Here is a 26,993-nt window from a genome sequence, read left to right as displayed (position 1 = left end):
GGATTGGAGCTCCACACTTACAAAATCTCCAAACTTATATGGAGCAATTTGTACATATTTTTCCTTCCCTTCTTGAGAAAGAAGAGAAAGCTTTGTTCTCTAATGTAAACAAATCCCCTCTGGAAAGTGTACAAAAAGGTCCCTAAGTTGCTTCAACTCTTTAAAATGTAAATGAATGGGTCAGAAATTGATTACCTGTTGTTATGTAAATGAATGGCTCTAGAGATGATGAATTTGTAAATTTCCCTAGGGTTTTTATCTTTAATTTCCAAGACTTGTTTGTCTCTTCCTCATTTTTTTTTAACTTGGGTTGCCAGTACATTTTGCCTAGAAAGTCATGATCATGCAAAAATGTAAAAACAGTCACATTTTATTTTAGCACAAATTGATCTCTATACTGATGGTGTTATATTTATGGCAAATAATGATTTTCTCAGTACATAATTATTAAATATGTAGTAATGCTAATATACAGGATAAGGCAGTAAACAAGGTAGGGAAAATATCTTTGCCTTCTAGACATGGGGAAAAGAAATAAGCAAAACAAATGGTAACTTAATAATAAAAGCCAAGGGAAAAAATAATCAAAGAAACATTGAAATCATGGGGACTTTGGGATTTTCGAGAGGATGTTCAGAGAAGTTCACATTAATGAGAAGATAGTACCTGAATGAAGAATCTAAAAAGGAGAGTGTGAACCTTGACAATGACAGACAGAAGACGATTAGGGAGCAGGACCAGTGAAAGCAAAAGCCTTAAGCTGGGATCATGTTTGGCTATTCAAGAAACCACAAGGATAATGGCATAGCGAGGACAGAGAAAGTAGAAGAGAGACTGGCTATGATAGAGAATATTCACAGTCAAGTCACTAAGTAAATTAATTTAATATATAATTGAATGCTAATATATTGCATATGTTATGCAGTAAAATTAGGAAAGGTATCATGGAGGGATTGGAAATTGGATTCCTTCCATTTAAAAAAATACATTTTATATATAGAGTAAGGATTGCATAGGAATTTAGACAAAATCTCTGTGGCTAAAATCCCTAAGATATTACCAAATTTTACCCTTTTTATCTTCAGCAGAGACAATTAACATGACTGCCCAACTAGAATACATGTCTCTCCCTTTTCTATAATTAGGTGTGGATATAGCTACATTATCACAAAAGGCAAGTATGTAGAATTAAGTAAGCTTGAGACAAATGGAATGGCCTGTTCCTCAAAATTGTCCACCACACTGAATCTAAAACACAAAATTGCAAGTGCTCCTGCTTTCTCTTTTCTGCCCTTCCTCCTTTTCACCTTTCTTTTTCAATCCTCTCCCTCTTCCTTCCTCTTTTCTTCTTCCTTTACTCTTTCCTCATTTTCTCCCACATATGATTCATCCACTTCTACATGTCAGGCACTTTACAGGGTGTCTGTGATTCAGCTGTAAGTCAAACCAGAATCTCTCTTACCCCAGTGGATCTTATACTCACATACGTGAAGAGATTATTATTTAAAAAGTTTCAGATATGAGTGTTACACTCCAACTTGTATAACAGGTAATAAAGAAGTATCATAAATTAAAATAATAATAAGGGAAATATGGCTATGTAATATAGTGCCTAAAAAAAGTTCCATCACTTTCTGAAATTTCAAAGCCATATAACATTAGGTAAGTTACACAAACTTTGAAAATTTGAGCTTCTGTTTTAAAAGAATATAAAGGGAATGTTTCATGTAGATGGCAATTGGGTTTATAAAAAATTTTAGCCAGTCTAAGGATGATAACGATGATGCATGTGAAGTTTATGTAAAATGCTCTGAAACAACATTCTGTGAAGCATAGTGAGAGCTTAATGAATTTGAGCTGTGGATATTTTGAATTACTAATTATTTGACCTTGGCAGAATCATTATGGAAGATGTCCTGAGGATGCAGTGATGTGCTGAGAATTTGAGAGTAGGAGTTTAAAGTAATGTTATATTCACAAAGAAAGAATAAAATATACAAGACCACATGTCTAGAGATCACAGACTTTTAAAAATAATTCGTGCTTTTAAATTCATACTTTGTTTTTAACAAATTCAAATGCCTTCACAGGAAGGGTAAGAACCATAACTATGTGAAAAACTGAGCCATCACCTAAGTAATAATACTTTTAAAAAATTAATAAGAGTAATAAATAATCAAAAGCCTAGAGTCAACTTCCATGTCCTAATTTAAAGGTGAAGCTATAAGGAGACTTCAAAAATTCATGGAAAAATTGACATAAAATATAAAAATAAAAAATATAAACTTTATTTCTCAACAGAAGCTCCATTAAATTCAAAACACTTTTATAAGTGATTCCAAATATTTAGTCCCTCAATAAAGAAATGAGAATCCTTGGAATTTAACCGTGTCAATGCAGTCTTCTTAAAATATTATTAAATAAATAGATGGCTGTTCTTTACATAATTTTAAAATTTTAGGAAACACAAAAATTGTCAGAAGGAACCAAATCAGGACTGTAAAGTGGATGCCTAATAATTTCTTGTCGAAATTCTCACAGTATTGCCCTTGCTTTAGGAGAAGAATAAGCAGGAATATTGTCATGGTAGTGAAGCTTTGTTGAGTGTTTCTCTGCTAAAGCTTTGGCTAACTTTCTCAAAACACTCTTATAATAAGCAGATGTCATTATCCTTGGCCCTCTGGAAACTCAACAAGTAAAATGCCTTGAGCATGCTGAAAACCTGTTGCGATGACCTTTGCTCTTGACCAGTCTGTTTTTGCTTTGACTGAACCACTTCTACTTGTTGGTAGCCATTGTTTTGATTGGACTTTGTCTTTAGGATTGTACTGGTGAAGCTTTGTTTCATCTCTTGTTATATGGTTAAAATAGTTGCTTCAAGATCTTGGTCTCACTTGGTTTAAAATTTCCACTGAAAGCTCTTCTCTGGTCGGCAGCTGATCTCGGTGTAATTATTTTGGCACCTATCAGGTAGAAAATGTTCTCAATTTCAATTTTTCAGTCAGAATTATGTAAGCTGAACAAGTTGAGATATCTATGGTGTCGGCTATTTTTTCTGTTTTTGGTCATCTGTCTGCTTCAATTAGGACCAAAAAGGGATTAATTTTTTTCCTTGCAAATTGATGTAGATGTTCTGCCACTGCAAGCTTCATCTTCAACATCATCTCTTCTCTTCTTAAAGTTAGCTATCTGTTGTAAACTGCTGATTTATTGGGGGCATTTTTTCTATAAAATTTTCTCTCTCTTTTTTTTCTTCCGCAGGATAGAAAATATGGGAAAATTTCCCACTCACTTTATGAGACTTTTATAACTTTGGAATCAACTTTATGGGGACTTTACAATTCAGGAAAATTACAAGCCAATTTTATTAATGAATGCATGTAAAATCCTACATAAAATATGAAGACATCAAATGTACCAATTTATAAAAGGGAAACTGTGATGGACATTACCCAGAAACCTTTTATAAAGTATTAATGATGTCATCATTCTTCCACCTAAGGATTACTATAAATTTGTGTTTGTTCTTTCTTCAATTTTCACAGAATTCATGTTGCTCTGATAGGGCTTTTTTTCAAACCGGTGTCCTCTCCTTGGTGCCTCAAACTAGATCATATTGAGACAAGTTAGGAAAAGTTGCAACCAGCCGGGTGCGGTGGCTCACGCCTGTAATCCCGGCACTTTGGGAGGCTGAGGGGGGCAGATTGTCTGAGCTCAGGAGTTTGAAAACAGCCTGGGTAACATGGTGAAATTCCGTCTCTACTAAAATATAAAAAATTAGCCGGGCATAGTGGCAGGTACCTGTAATCCCAGCTACTTGGGAGGCTGAGGCAGGAGAATTGCTTGAACCCAGGAGGCGGAGCTTGCAGTGAGCCGAGATCACGCCACTGCACTCCATCCAGGGCGACAGAGAGAGACTCCATCTCAAAAAGAAAAAGAAAAAGAAAAAGAAAAGTTGCAACAAGTTAGTATAAGTTTATTTTGGTACAAAAAATGTTTAAAATTGATACTTTTTAAATAATATCTGTTTTTTATGAACATCTTGAAGAACCCTAGTTTGAGAAGGAAGAAAGAAATATTACATGGAAACATTCACTCAATTCAAAAATAATGACTATTAAGCAAAGGTTCTATGAGAAAGGTACTATTAATTTGTAACGATAAAGAGCCGATAGATCATCTTATATTTTTAAAACTGAGGGGACAACAAGAAAGTTTACCATAGAGCTATTATAGCACATTCATGAAAAAGAGAATCAGAATTTAAAAGGACAATATTGGCAAAGATTACTTATTACACTTCATGTTTGTGACCAAGATTTATCAATAGAAAAGTACTCTTATTTTGCCTAAAACTTTTTATGCTCAGAGATCTTGACTAGGTTATATTTGCAATTTTCATAAAGACAGCCAAGTAAAACATTTATGGGGAAACACTGTACTCTGGTTTCAACGTTTCAACTAAAGTCAGAAACACTATACTTCAGTAAAGTACACTTTAATTAAAATTTAAAGAATTATTGAACTCTCCCAATATCTGATCGATTAAAGTTGGCAAAAGTCAGAAAGTATTCGGCATGGAAAAGCTCCCTTTAATGGTCAGATGTAATGAGGCATTTTTTAAGTGTTTTAGAATAACCCCTGGGAATACCATCACTAGAAATACCAACTGGAGTATTTAATGAGTAAGCAAATGCCACATTTCTGGGTACCTACAAAAAAAATCTCGCTTTCAGAGATGCACAAATTATGCATCTTATTAATGTACAGAAATAGATCTACAAATGGGCAATCCGAAAAAAACTGAAAATCCTCAAAAAGCTAAGTTCTTAGGAGAAATGAGCATATTTCGGGCAATAGTAAATAACTCCTTAAAAGAAGTAAATCCAGTCCTCAAAGCAAAAGGGCGAGTCTGAGAGCAAGAGCCCCAGAGAAAGACGCCCGAAGGAAGTCACAGATAGAGGAAGTGACTGTGGGTTTAGATGAATGGAAAATGAACTTACCAGTTCACAGCTATGTCCTTCCCAATTTGGAAGGTTAAGGGCAGGAAGAACATGAGAAACTCTTTTGAGAAGCTGCATAAGCTGACATTGAGGATCAAGGATTTCAAAAGCTTTGAATATAAAGAGGTGAGAGTTTTTTTTGTTTTGTTTTGTTTTTTACTATTATTCTGGTCTGTTGGTTGAGCTCTGAGGTTAGCATCTTACAACACTTTAAAGTAAAACTAAAACAAACACATTGTTTTTTAAATTGGCCATATCCGGAGCCCAGAAAAATATTAAAAATAGTAACGTGTCCTTTCGGACACCTCATAAAAATTTGGGGAAGAGATATATGGAAATAGCTTTTAAACACTTGGCAAATAGAATAGGTTTCAGTTACATCAGATTATAGTTTTTAGTCTGACAGTTTGTGTATGGATATACGATGGATTAATTTTATTAAGTTTGTTGAAAGAGTTATTGAAACAACTGGTTTCAATTATTTTGTTCTCACTGAAATCTGGTTCACAAAATGGACCACTGAAATGAGAAAAATTGTTTCAGTTTATTTTAATGTGATTTCCTGAGTTGAGGGCATTTTCTACATATATATGTAGAAAGTCAAGTAGTTGCTTATGAATATAGCATTACTTTTCAATTATTCTATTAAAATAACATTATCTTAGATTTCAATAACATGTAATGTGCACATATTACACACATGAAAAGTCAATTCACATGATCATTCACACTAAGGTGAATGAATATATCATTGTTCTCTGCATGTGATGCCCAGGGTATCACATGAAAATGTACAAATTGTCATAAATGGAATTTCCCATTACTGCCTTCTTAGCATAAAAATGATGTGGTGATTATAGTGGTAAACATAATAAAATTGTCAGAGATCTAATGTGACATATCGCTAACCATTTAAGGTACAAAATAGCTGTTGATAAGATATTTGGAAATGGATAGAGCGTGATCATAATACAGTAATTACAAATATTGCTACAAATTACAATTTTTAGAATTTAAGATATTTCATTAACACTAAACAGGCTTCAAATGCCTACTGAACTGATAAATCCCATTACCAACTGATTTGTTTCAATATGATGTGTTCATTGCTTCTATTTGGACCTATTAATAACTCACAGAGCTAAGAAGTATGGGCTTTCCTTGCATCTTTATTGTACTCAAACTCTTTATTCCCTGGAAGATAGTCAAGGTAAAACAATATTAATTTAATACCAATTTAAATTTTGCTTTATAACATTTTCAGTGTATATGAGAAGGTAATTTCTTCTTAAAATGAAATTTTAAGATTTCTAAGTTTATTATTGTTATTTCAAAAATTACGATTAAAATCATGCCATAGAAATCAAACTTAAGAATCATAATGTTCTAATACAAAAAGAAGGAAAACAAGGGAACAGGTGATTGAGCTGACCATAGAATATCATACAAGTGGAAAGTAAAAGCTCATGGCAGTGTAGAGATAGAACTTGTCAAAGCGGTTGCTGTTCTGTGTGTCATCTTCTTAAATAGATATGAGCTTGGAATTCACTTGTTAGTGATATTCATTTCTAAAACTATCACAGAACACCAAAGTTAGAAGATTAATTTGGTTGTGATCCCAAGTTCATTGAATAGCATTTTATCTTACTGTGTGTATAAGTAATATGATAATGGTGATGGTCAAAATAGAAACCTTGCTTGATGCCATGCATGGTGCTAATAAGATAGGAGCATTATTTTATGTAATTCTAACAATCTTAGGATGTAGTTATAACTACTATATCATGCTTTTATTTATGAATTTAAGTGATATTATTAAGTAAATTTGGTCTGCAATTTTATAGATAGTACAGCTATCATAAATTAAACCAGTAAGCTCCTTGGAGTTGTAGAGTTTATTCAGGTTTAAAAGTGAGCAAAAACACACAAAAATAGTAAATGAGGACATGGAGAAAATAGTGTTTTGGAAAGATTGGGTAAGTCAACAGATGTAATAGGCAGACATTTTTCTAAAGCAGTGATATTTAAACTGATTTCTGAACTTTCGAATCAGTCATCTGCACAAAATGCTTGTGGGGATAATTTCAGGCAAATGGAACAGACTGCAGTTATCACGTTGTGAAAAATAAGTGTATATTTTTGACAAATCAAAGATACAGGGGATAGTAAGAGAAATCTAATGTCTGGATGACCAGAAGAAAAATACAGAATGTAGGATAATTTATAGTTAATGAATAGATAAAGGTTCAGAATGTTTCTATACTAATGAAATAAATGAAAACGATAAAAATATAAGAAATCCACAAAACTCTAAGCAGCATGAAACATGTAAATCTACCACTGTTATTTCTGCAGAAAGCAAAGGCAAATAGGAGATATTTTAAAAGCCAGAAACAAAAAGATAAATAATTCTAATGCTGAAAATGCTGTATACTGAGTGGAGTCTTCCACGTAATAAAAAAAATACTACCTATAATAATACCCTTTTGTAATTATGATAAAATGTATACGTTTGAAAGCCAAAAGAGAGAGGGAAGAGAACAGAGAGAAAGGATAAGAAGGAGAAGGAGAGAGAGAAAATTAGTAACCATCATAATTATACTGAAGGAAATACTAGAATGTACTGTTCAGGCAGGTGAAAAGTTAAAGATAAATATTCTATGTTTAAATAAATTTTGACTATATAAAACCAAAAGAGCAATATTATTTAAAATTTATAACATAGACCTTATTAAGGCACAGCAAAGTAATAGAATATTCTTGTGGAGGGGGAAAAGGAGACTAAAAGGGCAGTTCATTGTTTAGAGAAGAATAAAAAGTAGTCAGCAATGTAAGATTCTTATAAGTCTGAGATACTTTAATGTGTTGAAGTTCCTCATGGAACCCTTACTATTAAACGGTAATAAAATACTGTGTATAACATCGAAACAAATAGAATAGAAGCAGAAAAAACAAAAAAAGATACAGAATAAGGAAATCAAAGAGAGAAAAAATATATCATTAGAGAAACAAATAGAAAGCACTTATGTTTATATAGAATTATGTTATATACATATATGCATAAATATACATGTATATATACACACACACACATATATATATATATAAATACATTAATTGGCCAATGAAAAATACTTTCAAAATGGAAAAAAATGGAAAAAAATGGAAAAAAGTTATTTAGAAGAGAAACACTTAATCACAACCACAGGAAATTTGCAAATAAAAACAATGTAAAAGTATATTCCAATCAAACATTAACCTATATTAATGCCAGATGAACTAATTTTAAGAATAAAATACATTGCTAGAGATGAATGAAATGTTTAATATTGGTAATAAAATCAATTCCTAAAAGGTTGTAAGAAATATATAAGAAGTTTATAATACTATTTTAAAATGCAGACTCATTAATTTTCAGAAAACCAAGGGAAAATAGACAAATCTACAATTTCAGCAAAATATTTCTTAATAGCTAATAAAATAATAAAATAGTAACAAATTTCAAAATGTCAATGTATGGTTTTTGTTCATAAGTTAATGATAAATCAGTAATAAAAGATAACTAGATTGTCCTTACAAACTTGGAAATCAAACACTAAACAATCCATTACCTATAAATTCACAATAGAATTAGAAAATATCTTTAACTGAATTATACCAAAGTAATACAGGTGATGACTTGAGGAATGCACAAAAGCAGTATAAAGACAAAAATACATAGCGGTAATGACCAGTAATATGTACGCAGCATAAATGAGAACATTAATCTATCCCATCTATCTCAGAAAGTTAGGATTTAAAAAATTGACCTGTAGAATGCAGAAAGAAGGAAATGATAACGATGAAAGCAAAGTAAAGAAACAGGAAAAAACAAAGCACACAATGGAGAGAATGAATAAAACAAAAAAAAATAGTTATTTGGAATGGTTTTAAAATGTATAAAAATCTGGTGTGGTTAAATACAACCACACTTTTACCTCCCATTTTTTTCCTTCAGAAAGAACACATCTGAGGTTTTTCTTTCATGGGATTAAATTAGTGACAAGATTCTCTTTCTCCCTCCCTCTGTCTCTTTCTATCTCTCCAATACCTATGTTTTCTAACCCTGTCTTTTTCTATCTCTCCAATACCTATGTTTTCTAACCCTGTCTTTTTCTATCTCACCAATACCTATGTTTTCTAAATGGAACTGGCACTGTTTTGTGCCTGAAACCTTCTCGTTTTAAAAATGCACTGGTGATGTATCCTATCTGAGCCACTAATGCCTGGAAGCCAGATAGGAGAATGAAAAAAAAGTTATTAATTGATTGGTGGACAGTGAGTAGGGAGGAAGGAGATAGATGCGAATGTTAATTCTAGTTAATAAACATGAATTCTGGAAACAATGACAAATAGAGAATGCTTTGACCTGGCTTTGTTTCATGCAAGGGTTAGGCCTGGTTTTTCCTTTGGATGTACCTTACACTTGCTGAGCAACTGCAGTTCATAATTATTTCTCCTCCTTACAGAGAAAGGTTTAAATTAGATTCTTCATGAAGTGATTTCTAGGCCTAAAGCTCCATGAAATAAGCTAAATTCATTTTTAAGTGTGTACAGCATGTGCATGTTGAGTGTCCTCAAATTACTAGTTATATTACTATGGTCAATTATACTTGGCAATTGTGCTTAATTGAAGGTGAAAGCACATTAGGTTTTTAATTTAAAAGCCATAGGTAAAACCACTCTAAAAATCCTATTTGGATCTCAGACCTGGTGATGCTTTTCTCTATAGACTGGGATTTTATGGTACATTAACCTGTTCATTCACATAATTAGAACAATAACCGAATGAACTGTTGTATTGGGTAATACATGATAGCAATTCCATTCATCTCTACTAAGATTTAGATTATGAACATGAAACCACCTTTGAAGAAATGCAGAGAAAAATATATGCATAAAACATATGTGGTGGCTCATGCATGTAATCCCAGAACATCAAGAGGCCAGAATGGGAAGATTGCTTGAGGCCAAGAGTTCGCAATCAGCCTGAGCAATATAGTGAGATACTGTCTCTACCAAAAATAAATAAATAAATAAATAAATAATAAAATTAGCTGGGCATGGTGGCGCACCTGTTATCCTAGCTACTCAAGAAGCTGAGGTGAGAGGCTTGCTTAAGCCCAGGAGTTCCAGGTTACAGCGAGCTATTATGTCACTGCACTGTAGCTTGGATGACAGAGCGAGACCCTGTCTACAAAAATAAAAATAAAAAAATGCATAGGAAATATTTTTTCCTCTTGAACACTTTCAGTAAGATTATGGTTATACAAATCATCAAAACATCAAAGACAGGAACTGTTCGTTTCTGTAGACTCCCCTTTCCTTATTTCCTGCAGCACTCCATACTTCTACAATTTGCCACATCCTGTTTCTAAAATAGTTCTCACATCTGTCTCCTTCTCTCCAACACTGCTGGCTCACTATGGGTCAGTTTCTACCTCCAGTGTCAGGTCCCTCACATTCATCTTTCACACTGTTGATAATATCCTCTTCACCAGGTCATACCCTCGTTCAAAGGACCTCTAGTAACCTTCCGATTTTAGGCTAACTCCCCATGCTTAGTGCCATCTCCAAGCCTTGATCCCTTTGTTTTCTGTCCTCAGATATATTTCTTACAAGCATTGCGTTTCTTTTTTTTTAACTTTTGTTTTAAGTTTAGGGGTACATGTGAATGTTTGTTACATAGGTAAACACTTGTCACAGGGGTTTGCTGTACGTATTATTGCATCACCCACGTAGTAAGCCCAGTACCCAATAGGTATCCTTTCTGTTCCTCTCCCTCCTCCCACCCACCACCGTCAAATAGACCCCAGTTTCTGTTGTTTCCTTCTTTGTGTTCTTAAGTTCTTATCATTTAGCTCCAACTTATAAGTGAGGACATGTGGTATTTGGTTTTCTCTTCCTGAATTAGTTTGCTAAGGATAATAGCCTCCAGCTCCATCCACGTTCCCTCAAAAGACATGATCTCATTTTTTTTATGGCTGCATGGTTTTCCCATCATAATAGGTGTTAATATTGCTCAGGTTGTGACCATTATCAACCCTAGTTCTGCATATCAAGGAGAATACATGGAAAGGCAAAGATCTTGCACCAGCATATTTAATTTTATACCTGATGAGATTGTAGGATCCAGGAGAAACTCATATTAATATTTGATATGGGCCAGGCGTAGTGGCTCATGCCTGTAATTCCAGCACTTTTGGAGCCCGAGGCGGGCAGATCACATGAGGTCAGGAGTTCAAGATCAGCCTGGCCAACATAGTGAAACCCCATCTCTACTAAAAATACAAAAATTAGCTGAGCATGGTGGTGCACGCCTGTAATCCAAGCTACTAGGGAGGCTGAGGCAGGAGAATCACATGAACCTGGGAGGTGGAGGTTACAATGAGCTGAGCTTACACCATTGTACTCCAGCCTGGGAGAGAGACGAACACTCCATCTCAAAAAACCAACCAACAAACAAAAATACTTGATATCGTTTGGCTGTGTCCCTACCCAAATCTCATCTTGTATTTTAGCTCCCATAATTCCCACAGGTTGTGGGAGGGACCTGGTGGGAAATAATTGAATCATGGGGGCAGTTTCCATGAAACTGTTCTCATGATAGTAAGTCTCGCGAGATCTCATGGTTTTATAAGGAGTTTCCCCATTCATTTGGCTCTCATTCTGTCTTGGCTGCCACCATGTAAGATGTGCCTTTCGCCTTCTGCCCTGATTGTGAGGCCTCCTCAGCCATGTGGAACTGTGAGTCCAGTAAACCTCTTTATCTTTATAAATTACCCAGTCTCAGGTATGCCTATATCAGTGGCAGGAAAATGGACTAATACAATACTTAATATCACTACTGAAAAAAACAATGATGCCTGCTTCTGGTTAACTGTCTCATATATATTTCCATCATCTGAAAATAAGTCAAAATTACTGTAAGTCAAAACTTTCCTTGCATACTCTTTTCATCAAATGCATTCACTGAGCTCCTTAGGAGGGATGAAGTGCCTCCCAACATCTCAGAAGCAGAATAATGAAACATGTTGCTTATATGATTTTCTCCACATCCATCCCACACACATACACAAGAGACCAAAAACATCTCAGTGGTTTAACACTATATGTTTTATTTCTCATTCATGGCACACTTCAACGAAGATTGTATATTTCACATGAGTGGCAATCCCCGAAGTAATAACCTGGTTTTACAGTCTCCCTACCCCTTTGATGCCACTGTTTCCAGCATGTGACCCCCATGGTCACCACAGAAAGAGAAGAAAGAATATAAAATGTCTTTGAAGCCCAGTGGAAACTTCAGACTGAATCTGGGTATTCTATTAGGTTGGTGCAAAGGTAATTGTGATTTTCGCTATTACCTTTCATTGCAAAAACCGTAATTAATTTTCCACCAATGTGATATTATAAAGGCTTGGTATATTCATATTCTATGCAAATTTACAATATAAAATCTAAGAAAAAAATCCTCTATTAGTTTGCAAGTTTCCTCTTTCTCTTATAACAGGTTGCCACAAATGTAATAACTTTAAAGAATGTAGATTTATCATCTCTCAGTTCTGTAGGCCAGACATCCAAGCTGGCTCAGCTGGTTTCTTTGGTCTCGGTTTCACGAGGGCAAAATCAAGCTGTTGGCTGACTTGGCTCTTTGTCAGGAGACTCTTGGAAGAACTGGCTCCTATGCTCATGCAAGTTGTTGCTCAAATCCAGTGCCCAGTGGTTGTAAAACTGCAGTCCCTGTTTCCTTAATGGCCAGCGGTCAATCTTAGCCTACAGAGACCTCCCACCTCCTCACACTTCAAAACTCTCTCACCTTCCTTTCTTCCTCTTGTCTTCTGACTTCATCTTCTGACACACCTCTCAGCCCCTCACCAAAGAAAAATTATCTGTCTTTTATGACTTCTGTGATTATGCTGAACACGTCTGAATAATTCAGAATAATGTCATTATTTTAAGGGGAGCTGATTAATCACTTTAGTTACATCTGCAAAGTCCCCTGACAGCAGTACTGAGATTTGTGTTTGGATTAATTACCTGAAAATGGGAATCTTCAGAACTCTGCTTACCACAATCAGTAACACTAACTTGAACTACAACCATACAATTTATTTATTTATAGTCACCCTAATCGTTCATAACAAAAACATACAAATATTCTATGGTTAGGCACAATGGCTCATGCCTGTAACTCCAGCACTCTGGGAGGCCGACGCTGGAGGATTGCTTGAGCCTAGAAGTTCGTGATCAGCCTGGACAACAATACGAGACCCCACCCCTTAAAAAAATTAAAAAATACATACAGATGTTTTTAAAACAAATACAGAAGCTTAAAGTCATTAATGTAAATACACAGATTTAAGAAATACATTTAAACTTTAAAGTGATAGTCCTTGTTGAGATACATATTATTATGAAACTTGTGGATGAGTAAATAATCATAATATATGAGCAATTAGCAGGAGGCAGAATAAATCCTCTGTGGTAATATATAACAGAATTGGGGATATGATGGAAAGTCCCCTTTAATACTTACACTTTAAAGTATCAGCATCTAAAAGATAAATAGACAAAGAAAAGACAGAAAGGAAGATACTAGTAAAAATATCCAAGAATGGATCATTTAGAATCCAAGCAGAAAGGATGTTACAGTAAATAGCACATTTGAAAAAAAAAAAAAAACAAAAAAAACTTCAATTAAGGGTAGTATTATTAAGGTATTTATTTACATACCCTATGATCATATTTTAAGAACCAAGTTTAAAGTCCAAAATAGACAGGACTTCATTTAAAAGACTCACTTTTGGAATTGGTTAAATTCCTTCAAATGTAATGTTAAAAGGTAACAGAAGAAAATGGTCCAAATAATTGAAATAAAACAATTTGTATGCATCCACTAGAAAAAAAGCAAAACAAAGCAACAACAACAAACTGTTTAAAGTTTCAATCAGCTATAATTATGTTTTACATTCATCAAATTAATGGGATAGTTGTTCAACCTATATATTTAAAAGTCTACATTTGCAGATAATGAATTATTGACTTTTTGGATATATGTAATTAATTCTATGAGTAGTAAATGCTGGGATTGAGCGAGGTGTCCAAGAGGCTTATTAGGGGTTAATACCTGTAAAAGATAAAATGAGGACAAATTGGAGCTGGAGAAAGAAATTCTTCGACCGCAATGCATATATGATACATGTAAGGAAAGGAAGAAGAGAAGAAAAGGCAAAGAGAGACTCAGACCACAGTGCAGAGGTACAACACGGAGTTCCAGAGCAAAGACTGCCTATTAGAGGAGTCCCATGTTAAAAAGTAATGGACAGACCCAGTACCAGCTCAATCATTGGCTGGGGCTTCCTTGAAGGAGTGTGGCCTCAGTTTGAAAGGTGTGTCTGATCCAGAAGTCTGTAAGAACTGAAGACTGCCAGCTAGCTACACTCCTTACATGTTCTTTTGTGAATTAGTATGTTCGTTTGTGAACAGTTATCTGAACTGTACAAATTACTCTCACCATCCATAATTTGCACACCATAAAACTTCTTTTTCATATATATGTGAGGTCCAAGATTCCTGTGGTCCTTTTTCTCTGAGGCTGGTAGGAAACCAACGTAAGATAGAGGTTAGTGGAATTAACTACAGCTCTTATCAATGAGGATAACTTCAAGACTGATACTGATCATTTTCCTACAAAACCACACCTGCTACTCATAATATTTGACTTGTGGTGTAAAAATTCTCATTCCAGAGACATCAGAGCCCTGTTAACTATGCATTTCTTAGAAAGGTTACTGCACATATCCATTCACATTCACAATTATGACACAGAGAGAGAGAGAGTAAAAAGAGTAATGCAACAGGACAATCTGAGTCCAAAAGACATTCCTGCCTGGGCCCATAATGTTAATAGCAACTCTATTTCTTACTGCCTGTCGTGGTTAATTATAGTGCCAAGATGGTGATTCTTTAGTTTTGGTCCTCTGATCTCTGGCCAGGGAAAGTCCAAACAGAATACATGTTTTATATTTGCCCACATATTTGCTGCTTTTGATTCTCTCTTTATTTTAACTTTTAAGTTCAGGGGCACATGTGCAGGATGTGCAGGTTTATTACATGGGTAAACATGTGTCATGGGGGTTTGTTGTACAGATTATTTCATCACCCTGGTATTAAGCCTAGTGTCCATTAGTTGTTTTTCCTCATCCTCTCCCTTCTCCCATCCTTTGCCCTCCCATAGTTCCCAGTATGCATTGTTCCCCCCATATGCCCATGTGTTCTCATCATTCAGCTCCCACTTATAAGTAAGAACATGTGGTATTTGACTTTTTTGTTCCTGTCTTAGTTTGCTAAGGATAATGTCCTCCAGCTCCATCCACATCCCTGCAAAAGAGATGATCTAATGCTTTTTTAAATGGCTCCACAGTGTTCAATGGTGTCTACTTACCACATTCTCTTTGTTCAGTCTATCATTGATGGGCATTTAGGTTGATTCCATGTCTTTGCTCTTGTGAATATTGCTGCAGTGAGTAAACATGTGCATGTGTCTTTGTAATAGAACAATTTATAATCCTTGGAGTATATACACAGTAATGGGATTACTGGGTTGAATGGTACTTCTGTCTGTAGGTTTTAGAGGAATTGCCATATTGTCTTCCACAATGGTTGAACTAATTTACACTCCCACCAACAGTGTAAAAACATTTCTTTTTCTCCACAATCTCACTAGCATCTGTTATTTTTTGACTTTTTAATAACAGCCATTCTGACTGGTGTGAGATGTTATCTCATTGTGGTTTTGATTTGCATTTCTCTAATGATCAGTGATGCTGAGCTTTTGTACATATGATTGTTGGCCACATGTATGTCTTCTTTTGAGAAGTATCTGTTTATGACCTTTGTCCAATTTTAATGGGGTTTTTTGTTTTCATAAATTTGTTTAAGTTCCTTATAGATGCTGAATATTAGACCTTTGTCAGATGCATATTTTACAAAATTTTTCTCCCATTCTGTAGTTTGTCTCTTTACTCTGTTAATAGTTTATTTTGCTGTGCAGAAGCTCCTTAAGTTTAATTAGATCCCATTTGTCAACTTTTGCTTTTGTTGCAGTTACTTTTGGATTCTCATCATTTTTTTTCCCATAGATTTAGATTTGAACCTGACAACAATTTGCTTCTCCTTGATTGTCTTAACGTAAGATTGTATTGTAATATAGGGCTGCTGCTGACGAATTATTCTAGCTTTTAAATGTCTGGAAATGTCTGTAATTCACCTTTAGTTTTGAAAACTATTTATGCATAGTATAGAATTTTAGGGTGACAGTTTGAATTTTTGTTGTGAGGCTAGAAATATGTGTTCTAGCTTCTTTTAAAGAGATGGCAAGCTTGCAGATGTTTTCAAGCCACCAGGGTAGATTGCATTATAGTAGAAAGTTTGTCTGTCTGTGTGTGTGTGTGTGTGTATATGTGTTTGGAAGAGATTCACTAGAGTTTAGCTTAAGTAAAATCATAAGAAAGTAATGGAACTTACCTTTGTCATTAAAGGGATCAATAGTTCATTGAGCACGAGAGAGATTAAGGCCTGATTTAATTTTTTTTCTAATTTTGAAAATGAGACACCTCACCAGGCGCGGTGGCTCACACCTGTAATTCCAGCACTTTGGGATGCCAAGGCAGGCGGATCATCTGAGATCGGGAGTTCGAGACCAGCCTGATCTACGTGGAGAAATCCCATCTCTATTAAAAATACAAAATTAGCTGGGTGTGGTGGCAGGTGCCTGTAGTCCTAGCTACTCGGGAGGCTGAGTCAGGAGAATCGCTAGAACCCAGGAGGCAAAGGTTGTGATGAACTGAGATCACACCAGTGCACTCCAGCCTGAGCAACAAGAGCAAGACTCCATCTCAAAAAAAAAAAGAGAAAAAAAAAAAAGAAAGAAAATGAGAGGCCTCAACTTAATATAGTGTAAGCGTATATTTACATCAGAGGAGAGTACTCAGATCACCCAAGTGTGAGTGAGTGCACCTTCTATTTTGTGTTCTAGATGATTCACTGACTTTAGTTTTGGGTCCTGTAATCAATTTAAGATGTAAATCTCTCACTAGATGCCAAATGTGCCGTATTTCTGATGATATTGCTTAAGAAAATATGTGAATAGTATAACTCAGGAGCAGACAATTTGCAGAAGTAATCAGCCCCTTCATAATCACCACAGGATGTCATCAACTCTCCAATTTAACATCAACTCTGAAGAGGGGAGGAGAAGAAAAATCTCCCTAGAGTATCTGAGTTTAACTAAAGATACTGTCAGTTTGTTTTATGTTGCTGTAACTGAATACCTGAGACTGGGTAATTTATAAAGAATAGAAATATGTTTCTTACAGTTGTGGAGACCGGAAAACCCCAGGTTGAAGGGCCACATCTGATGATGGCCTTCTTGCAGTGGAGACTCCCTGTAGAGTCTTGAGGCAGGGCAGGATATCACATGGTGAGAGGGCTCAGGACAGAAAAACTGGCTTTTATAACAGATCCACTGTTGTGCTAACTAACCCACTCCCCTGATAACTTATTATTCTTTCAATCCATCAATATATAAATGGACTAATCCATTCCTGAGGGTAGAGCACTCATAACCTGACCACCTCCCAAAAGTGCCACTTCCTGCACTGGGGAACAAGTTTCCAAAACACAAACTTGTGGTCGATATTAAGCTGATGCAAAAGTAGTTGTGGTTTCTGTTATCACTTTCAATGGCAAAAATACAATTACTTTTACACCAACATAATGCATTCAAACTATATCAGATGCTTAAGATTACATTTTCTTTTTCCAGGTGGAAATGAAGCTCAAAATAATCACTAGATTTATAGAAAAAAAATTTCTAATCTGAGCATACATGAGATTTTCTACTGAAAATCTTATTTTAGAAATATTAACATAAATATTTTTTATTTAGAGAATAAATATTTGAAAAGGAATGATGTTTCTTACAAGTAAAAATGAACATTCTAGAATAGTTATGAGTTGTTTTAACAGCATTTGTAAAAAATAGTGCTTTGTATTTCTGAACCAGGACTTATAATGCCAGACAAGAGGATTTCTAACAAAGGGTATCCGAATTTCACATGAATTTTGTGAAGGGTGCGTTGTGAAAGAAAGGGATCCTGACAAGACCAGGAAGACTTCAAATGAAGATTTGACTACAGAGGAAATAAAAACTAAAATGAAGAAGGACATTGGGTGTAAAGAAATAAAAAGAATGAAAGGATTTTTGCATTTAGATAATCTTCAAGGATCTTCCTATAAGAGAGCTAATCATTTCATCTGACTTTCATAAAGCCACTTGGCTTTTGTTTTAATAAGTAAAGAATGTTTCAATAAATTGTATAGATCAGTGTTTAGCACGTGTTTTTAATTTTTATCCTACCAAGATATCTTTTAAGATTTTTTTCCCAGAGTTAACTCTGCTAATGAGATTTAATGCCACAAATGTACTGTATGTTCATTTTATCTACTTTGTATTTTTATAATAAAAATTTTAAGATTTTTTTTTTTACCATCTCCAAAAATCTACTGAGGTCATATTGTCCCCCATTGAGAATGAATACCAGTAATCAATAATTTTATTTTTATGGTTGTTACTTTGTGCATTTTTTACTTTTAGTGTATTTTGAAGAGAATGATTTTGAGAAAATAATTAAACATAGATCAAGTCATGTTAGTTTTGTTAAAGATTACAAAAATATGCTCTACTGATTGCAGCTCAGCTGAAAATTAAGAAAGTGCTTTTATTTGCAGAGCTACTTGGAACTTAATGATGGATGAAATGCACACAAAGTAAAGTATTATTATAAAGTAATAAAATGTTCTTAGATTTAAGACTCATTCAAGGATAAATTTCACCTCTGGCCTTACTGAGAACTCATTTTGCTAAAAATGACCACAGGTGGTCTCTGATCCTAGTATCCCTATTCACTCAATTAACCACCTGTGTAATCTTGTTTATGTCACTTAACCTTAGGGTGACTGTAAAGATTTTTATCTAAATATGAACACTCTTGAAAATGCAAGTGGGTCATTTCTACTATTTTTGGTAATATCAGCTTATCGTGGGACTGAGCACATAAATAAATTTGTGCACCGCCATCAGAAAACTAAATTGCACAAATTATTCTCTCATAGGCTCTCTAGTCTATTAATTGTAATTTGTGTCCACATATATTCTAATCCAAAACAGAGAACCAACTGGCCAAAGGGCACCCAAGTTGACCCCGCTTAACAAGTATCGTTTTCATTTTAAATGAATAAAATAACTTCTGATTTTATATCAGTTTCTACAATGCTTGATTGCTAAATGTTCATTTCCAAGTAGTGTCTGATTCAATTCCTGTTGTTGTTGTTGTTGTTGTTGTTTGTTTTTTGAGATGGAGTTTCACTCTTGTTGTCCAAACTGGAGTGCAATGGCACGATCTTGGCTCACCGCAACCTCTGCCTCCCGGGTTCAAGCAATTCTCCTGCCTCAGCCTCTAGAGTAGCTGAGATTACAGGCATGTGCCACCACACCTGGCTAATTTTGTATTTTTAGTAGAGACAGGATTTCTCCATGTTGGTCAGGCTGGTCTCGACCTCAGATGATCCACCTGCCTTGGCCTCCCAAAGTGCTGGGATTATAGGCGTGAGCCACTGCACCTGGCCTCCTGTGTGTTTTTAAATTATGTGACAGGGGAACAGAATTTGAACTATGTTTAACTTACCAAATCAGTTCTCCAGTCTCAAGATTAATGGCATCCTTCTATGAAACTTCCATTGAAAACATTCAAGTTTGCCTCGCAATTCTTTCTAAGTGTTACGCCTTTCTGTTCTGTTATTCTATTATTAATGATATAAGCCTACGTATGGTATCAGTGTGTAGCTCATTACTATGAATCAAGGCTAACATCCTAAACATTAGGCATGAATTATGTTTTCAACATTCCTATTTCTCTAGAGTCCTGCAAAACTGTGGGAGAAGTGAATGTATCAATCACAAATAAAAATTTAAGGTGAAGTAAAACATTTGTACTTAAATAAAAACCCTAGTAAAGAAATTGAATGACCGTATTTGTAAACCTCAGAAATTATTTTTAAAATCATTAGAATCACACTCTCTGAATCTTATAGTTAACCAAGTCTTCATGACATAACCAAGAAGTTGAGAAATACACTTTAAAATATCACTAGGAAAGATTGCTGGCTTCCCCATTGGGCTTTCTGTACTGTTCAGAAAGAAGTAAACTAAATCTTATTTGAACACACCTAGAGAAAATAAGACTCTATTTGAAAGTAGGAATATGGTACACAAAACAAATAGTTCAAACACCAAGTTTCAGGATGTACACACGTGAAGCTGACTTTCAAAGACCTCTTGGATTCAGAGGCCCTCTTTTTCTTATTTATCACATTGTTTAATTCTTACTCATTATGTACGTACTGTCCTAGAAAGTGAAGAAAATGACAGCTTCCAATATCTATAAATGATGATGATTACGATTGCAGAGAAATGGAAGGACATCATTATTTCCAGTAAAAAAGTTTCTATGGAAGATTTTTATTAGCCTAAATTACTTGAATCTCTACTACAAGACAAGTAAATGAACTGTGGCTAAAGAACAGGGATTGCAAAAGCATTGCCAAGCCAATGTAAAGAGCTCGATATGCTGATTGGTGCAAATTAAATTCAGTGCCTATACCTGGAGCAAAAGATGTTAATGGTCAAAAGTCTGTACAAAGATAGTTGCTATCATTCACGTCATTTTGGAATAAGGTGAAATGCTCATCCAAGAAAATAGAGATCCTGAGCAAAGAATAACATAATTGTCCATTTTACCTTTTTTTTTTTTTTTTTTTTTTTTTGAGATGGAGTCTTACTCTGTCACCCAGGCTAGAGTGAGGCGGCACAATCTCGGCTCACTGCAACCTCCCCCTCCCTGGTTCAACTGATTCTCCTGCCTCAGCTTCTCCAGTAGCTGGGATTACAGGTGCCCATCATCGCACCTGGCTAACTTTTGTATTTTCAGTAGAGATGGGGTTTCACCATCTTGGGGAGGCTGGTGTGGAACTCCTAATCTCGTGATCCACCCACCTCAGCCTCCCAAAGTGCTGGGATTACTGGTGTGAGCCACAGCACCAGGCCAATTTTACCTCTTAACAGTTAAAATTGTACCAGGACCAGGTATATATTATTTACATTGAGCAGAATTGTTTATATTTATAATTTAATTGATTTTAATTATCTCTGGAGTTATGCAAGTCAGGTTTTTATAATATTCAAAATATTCCAAAAATAGATATCTAAACATTTGATTCAGTTAACGTTATAATTTAGCAAGTTCTTTCAAATATATATTTATATGTCATTCTGATTTGCAATATATGTATATATTTATATGTCATTCTGATTTGCAATATATGTATATAAATATGTATATATGATATAAATATGTATATATGATATAAATATGTATATATGATATAAATAATTGAACAAGAAAGTAAAGAATGAAATGGACTAAATTTTACATAACAGATGACATTATGGTTCTATTATTTTTTAGCTAACATTTTATCTTTAGTAAAGATGTAAAATGTCATTTCCAAGATCTTATTAAGTGAACACACCTCTCACATCAGAAGGAATTTTTTTGCCTTTCATTTGTGGTGCTTATTATTTATTTTAAATTCTATTCTAGCAACTGTTAGGAAATTCATCTCATTTTCTTCGTAAATTCAAAATATGATGCTTGGGAACTCATAGTTCAGAAGTGGTTTAGGTCAGTTATCGAAGTTTACATTCTTCCAGTGATAATATTTAAGTATTATCTACTAGATACATAGCTAATACTTAGGAAATAGCGTATACTTAGATAATATTAGATACCTACCTAATAGATATTATCTACTAGGTAAAATACAGAGGAAATTTTCAACAATCAACACAATTTTATCTATTTTTAACACAATAAACACTGTGAACTGTGTCTGGTATTTAAGATAAAGAGTTGTATATATTTTCCTGATTAACCAATAACCATATTTAATAAAACCATTTATAGTTGTTGAAACTTTGCTGCATCTTAGTAATCACCTTTTTTCATTATTATTAATTTTTTTATGCCCAAGTCATTATCCAGCCAGTTGAGCTTTAAGATAAGGAAATCCCCTTGTTTTATTTTCTGGGAGCATGATCCCCTCTCCATTTTTGACCAGCTTTCCCACATTCCAGATACTGTGCTCACATATATTATTTTAAAACCTGAGGATGTAACGTCACTTGGCTACAGAAAACAATATACTAAGATAGTTAAATAATCTCTATTACATTATTTCCTGAATAGATTTTTGAATTATTTTTTTTGCAGTGAAACTTGTTATAGATTAAATTGTGTCCTCCCAAAAGATCTTGAAGTGCGTATTCCCTGTACCTGTACATATAACCTTTTATGGAAACAGGATCTTTGCAGCTAATCGAGATAACCAACCCAATGTCACTGGTGTCCTTCTGAAACAGACAAACTTGGACACGGAGACAGACACGAAAGGGGGAAGAATGTGAAGACATACAGAGAAAAACAATAACAAGCCAAACAATGCCAGAAACTACCAGAATGTGGAAAAGGCCTGGACCAGATTCTCCCTCACCATCCTCAGAAGGTACTAATCCTATCTACGCCTTGATTTCAGACTTCCAGCCTTCAGAACAATGAAACAATGCATTTTTCTATTGTTTACGCTACCCAGGATGTGCTACTTAGTTATGATAGTCCCAGGAATCTAATACAATCCTCCTTTGAGATTCCAGATTTTTTTCACCTCTATATAGATGTAATGTAATTGAATGTGTTTATCACAGTGTATATTTCTCTGGATATGACACCATCTTGTAAAATATAAATAACTTATACAACATAAATGACATAGTGCTAAGCGTTTTGTTCTCTGTTTTGCCCATTTTATTATTTTTCATTGAATTTTTTATTGCTCATGGCTATTTCAGAATGACTAGACATTTTGGAAGTTATCTTTTTCTTATTAAAACATTGTAATATATGCAGAAATGCTTATTAAAATTTGGAGGTTACTAACCTTTTTCCTTTAGAGTCCAGCGAATTTAGTTAGTTCTTTACCTTCATATTATCTTCCATTTAATTAAAAGATTTTATACTATCATTAATTTTATAAATTTCAGTTCATTTTAAAAATTCAGAGAACGCTCAATTTACATTCAATATATAGCAATATTCTGGGAAGCAATATTCTGGGAAGTAGAAAACACATCTCTTATTTCTATTACTATGAAGGCAAGTAATTTATAGTTGACCACATATTAAAACTCCCATACATACTTCATGGGATGGAAAAAATATAAAATAGAGAAATGACAAAAAGGTAATTATTATATAAAATTTTAATCAAATGTAATAGCAAATAGTAGGAACTAACCAGTCATTTTGTTTTAAAAACCTAAGTGATGCCAGTATCTACAAGTCTTTAGTAATTTTTCTCCTTTTTGTCACAAAACTTCTGATGCCTTTTGAATGCTGCAAAACTATTCAAGTGAATTTCTTTCCCATTTGTATTAACAGTATTGCTTCTTTTTAAAGAAATGATTCCATTATATTCTTCGACTACTTTTTTCAACTTATATTCAACTTATTCTCTAATGCTTAAAAAATACTGCAGTATATTTATACTTTCTAAATCAATTGAGCATTTAAGCAATCTTTAGAATTTAAATATTAATACAGCTTGCTATTCCATTGATTCTTGCTAAGTGCTACTGTACCTCCTAGTAAGTCAATCAAATGCATTTATGAATTATAATATACTAATACCAGAATTGTGGCTACTTAACAGAAATCCCATCACTAGCTCAGGCTAGCTTACTTATCATACTATGTTTAGTCATAATTTTTACTTATTTCTCAACAATTTCACTAAAGAATAATTTATGTACAGTCAATTTTATCCATTGAAACTGTACAACTCAGTGTCCTGTGGTAATTTTATAAACCTCTGCAATCACCTTAATGATCAAAATCCAGTGCATTTCTGTCACTCTTCCTTCTTCCGTGAATTTTGCACACCATTTTGCAATGCATCTCTTCCAAAATCCTTGGACTCAGGCAACGGCTGATCTGCTTCTTGTCACTATAGGTTAATTGCATTCTCCGTGTACTATTTTGTGTCTGGTTTCCTTTATTCCATGTAATTTAAGGATTCATCCATGCTGTGATGGGTATCAGTAGTTTGTTTCTTTTCATTGATGAGAAATATTCCATTGAAAGGACATAATGTATTTTACTCATCTGTTTATGTGTTCATGAACATTTCGGCTTTTTCCCATATTTTGCTATTGTAAATTTTGCTGCTATTAATACTCATGTATATGTCTTTGTGTGGACATATGTTTTCATTTATTTTGGGTAAGTATCTAGGAGTAGAAAGGCTGTATCATGTGGTAGCAGTATATTTAAATTACTTAAGAATCTGACAAACCTTTAGCAAAGTGGTTGTTCAATTTCATATCGCTACTAATGTATGAACATTTCAGTTGCTCACAAAATATATGATCATTCTAGAGTGATCTTTTCGGTAGAATCTTGTTTTTGGTTTTAATTTAAATACTTATTATTTTAATTTTTGCTGAGCATTGTTTTCGGTGCTTAATGGACAGCTTTGCATTTGTTTTATCTAGAGCCTGTTGAAATTGCCTATTTTAGTCAGTTGTTTTCCATTTTATGATTGAATTGTAAAAGTCCTTTATATATTCTGCTTCTGAGTTATTTCTTAGATATCTGTGTTGAAAATATTTTCCCATTATGTATCTTGTGTTTGTATTTTCTTAAATTTGTCTAGCAGTTTTATTGTTTTAGCTTTTTCATTGACGATTATGATACATTTTGAGTTAATGTTGTATAGGATGTGAAAGGAAGGTCAATGTTCTTTATATTTCACATAGATAGATCCTATGAAGATACAGAGTTATCCAAAAAGTATGTTCAGAAATATTTTCTTTTCCCTTTAACTGGCACCTTTGTTGAAAAACAATTGGCCATTTTGTGTGAGTCCATTTCTATATTCTCTATTGTGTTCTGGATATTATGATGTCTTGATTACTGGAACACTATTGCAAGTAGTAAATCCTCCAATATCTTTCTTCATTTAAAAATTTGCTCTAGGTAGCTGTATTATCACTCACATCCAAAACAACCTATTTTTTTTTTTTTCAGTATTGCTTTGAATCTGTTATCAATTGATCACTTTTGTGGAAATTGCCATTTTAATTATCTTAAATATTTCAATCCATGAACATGGTTTATTTCATCATTTCTTTGGGACTTCTTCAATTCCTATCAACAATACTGTGCAGTTTTCAGTTAAAGATCTTTTATGTCCTTTATTCAATATAAACCAAAATATTATATGTTGCCACAATTGTAAATACAATTTTTAAAAATGATTCCATGACATATAATGGAATGTTATTTGCATCCACCTATATAATTCACTGAAACCTACAGTGTGCAGCCTGCATGGTACAGAAAGGAGTACAGGCTTTGTAGTCTGACAGATTTAACTCAATTCTGAAAAGTATTATGTGTACATTTTATTCAACTCTAAAATTATTATGATGATAATATGTGATTCAGTTAATTGTGAGGATTAAAGCAGATTTCATAGTATACAAAGAACACCACTATATTTTATATCTCTAAATGCAATTACAGAAAATCTTTCCTTTATAACTTTCAGAGTATATAAATGCACTTTCTTTTTCTATTTCATTAAACAACTCTCAACCCTGCCAATACACTTTCTCTTTTCACACCCTATATATGCTTTCTTATCACTGTTAGAAAAAAATCAGATAACTATCCAAAAAGCTGGAGAAATACTCCCTTTGGTCTTTGATTCATATATAATACATTTTTTTCCAATTTCATTTCTACTGCAGATATTCTAAGCAAGTATTTTTAAATAATTTTAAAAAATTGATTTTAATGCCAGTAGATTATGAAACCAAGAAGTATAAAAGACAAATCATAATACATATGATAGAAACTAAACCCTAGCCCTTTACATCAATTGTTGATAGGAAAAATAAAACATTCTTACTGATTTTATAAATGGTGTTCTTTGAAGCAACAATGAATTGAACCATTAAAAAGGAAACACTCCATTAAACTGAAAAACAAACAGTAAATGTGAAAACCAATATCTAAGGAAAACACATTTTCTAACCTCTGCTTTTATACCTCCTTTTTTGCCTTTGATGGATGATGAAAAGCTCAATTGTAAATATAAACAACACAGAGATCACAATGCTAGCATATCAATCTATTTTGCATACCGGAAGAGGATACAAATAAAATAAATAAAATATATGAGATGCTGCCCAAATGGAAAATGGGAAGACTGAGACAAGCAATATCATTGAGTCTATTATTATACAACTAACTCCTTTTCTAGTGGCAAATGAGACATTTGTTTTATAATCATTCCATTCACTTAGCAAATGGATGCTAAAATATGATCTGAGGCTGGTCATAATATTTTATCATTAGTTTCTAAGTCTTTACTGGATTCTTCTTCAGCTTCTTCAAATCCTGGACCGTGTGTGTGTGTGTGTGTGTGTGTGTGTGTGTGTGTGTGTGTCTGTGTGTCTGTGTGTGTCTGTGTGCATGCATTGGCTCCATGATAAATGGCGTTGAGCTTATTCAGGGCCCCCACCCTACTCAGGTCAGAGGCAATGAGATGAGAATTAAAGGAGTGTTCACCTACATCTGTGGGCTGCAGCTCACACTTGTGGGTACCAGCTTGTTCTTGCTCTGGCCATCCATATGTGTTATCTTCCTGTCCCAAATGCTTGTCCTATGATATTTGAGCTTTACCATCAATCAGGCAGGAAGACAACAT

General features: G+C 34.1%; 1 long non-coding RNA gene across 1 annotated transcript in view; it reads left to right on the top strand.

Moving 5' to 3' along the window:
* The first annotated feature begins 4,964 nt into the window (after nt 1–4,964).
* Nucleotides 4,965–26,993, top strand: part of LOC106997283 (uncharacterized) — a 159,119-nt gene continuing 137,090 nt past the window's right edge. Inside the window, exon 1 of the long non-coding RNA XR_001443427.3 lies at nt 4,965–5,129. This is a non-coding gene — a long non-coding RNA (uncharacterized LOC106997283). The remainder of the gene's footprint in view (nt 5,130–26,993) is intronic.

The sequence above is a fragment of the Macaca mulatta genome, chromosome 3 (assembly GCF_049350105.2).
Source record: "Macaca mulatta isolate MMU2019108-1 chromosome 3, T2T-MMU8v2.0, whole genome shotgun sequence".
NCBI classification, from domain to species: Eukaryota; Metazoa; Chordata; class Mammalia; order Primates; family Cercopithecidae; genus Macaca; species Macaca mulatta.
This window is presented reverse-complemented; position numbering and strand designations above follow the sequence as displayed.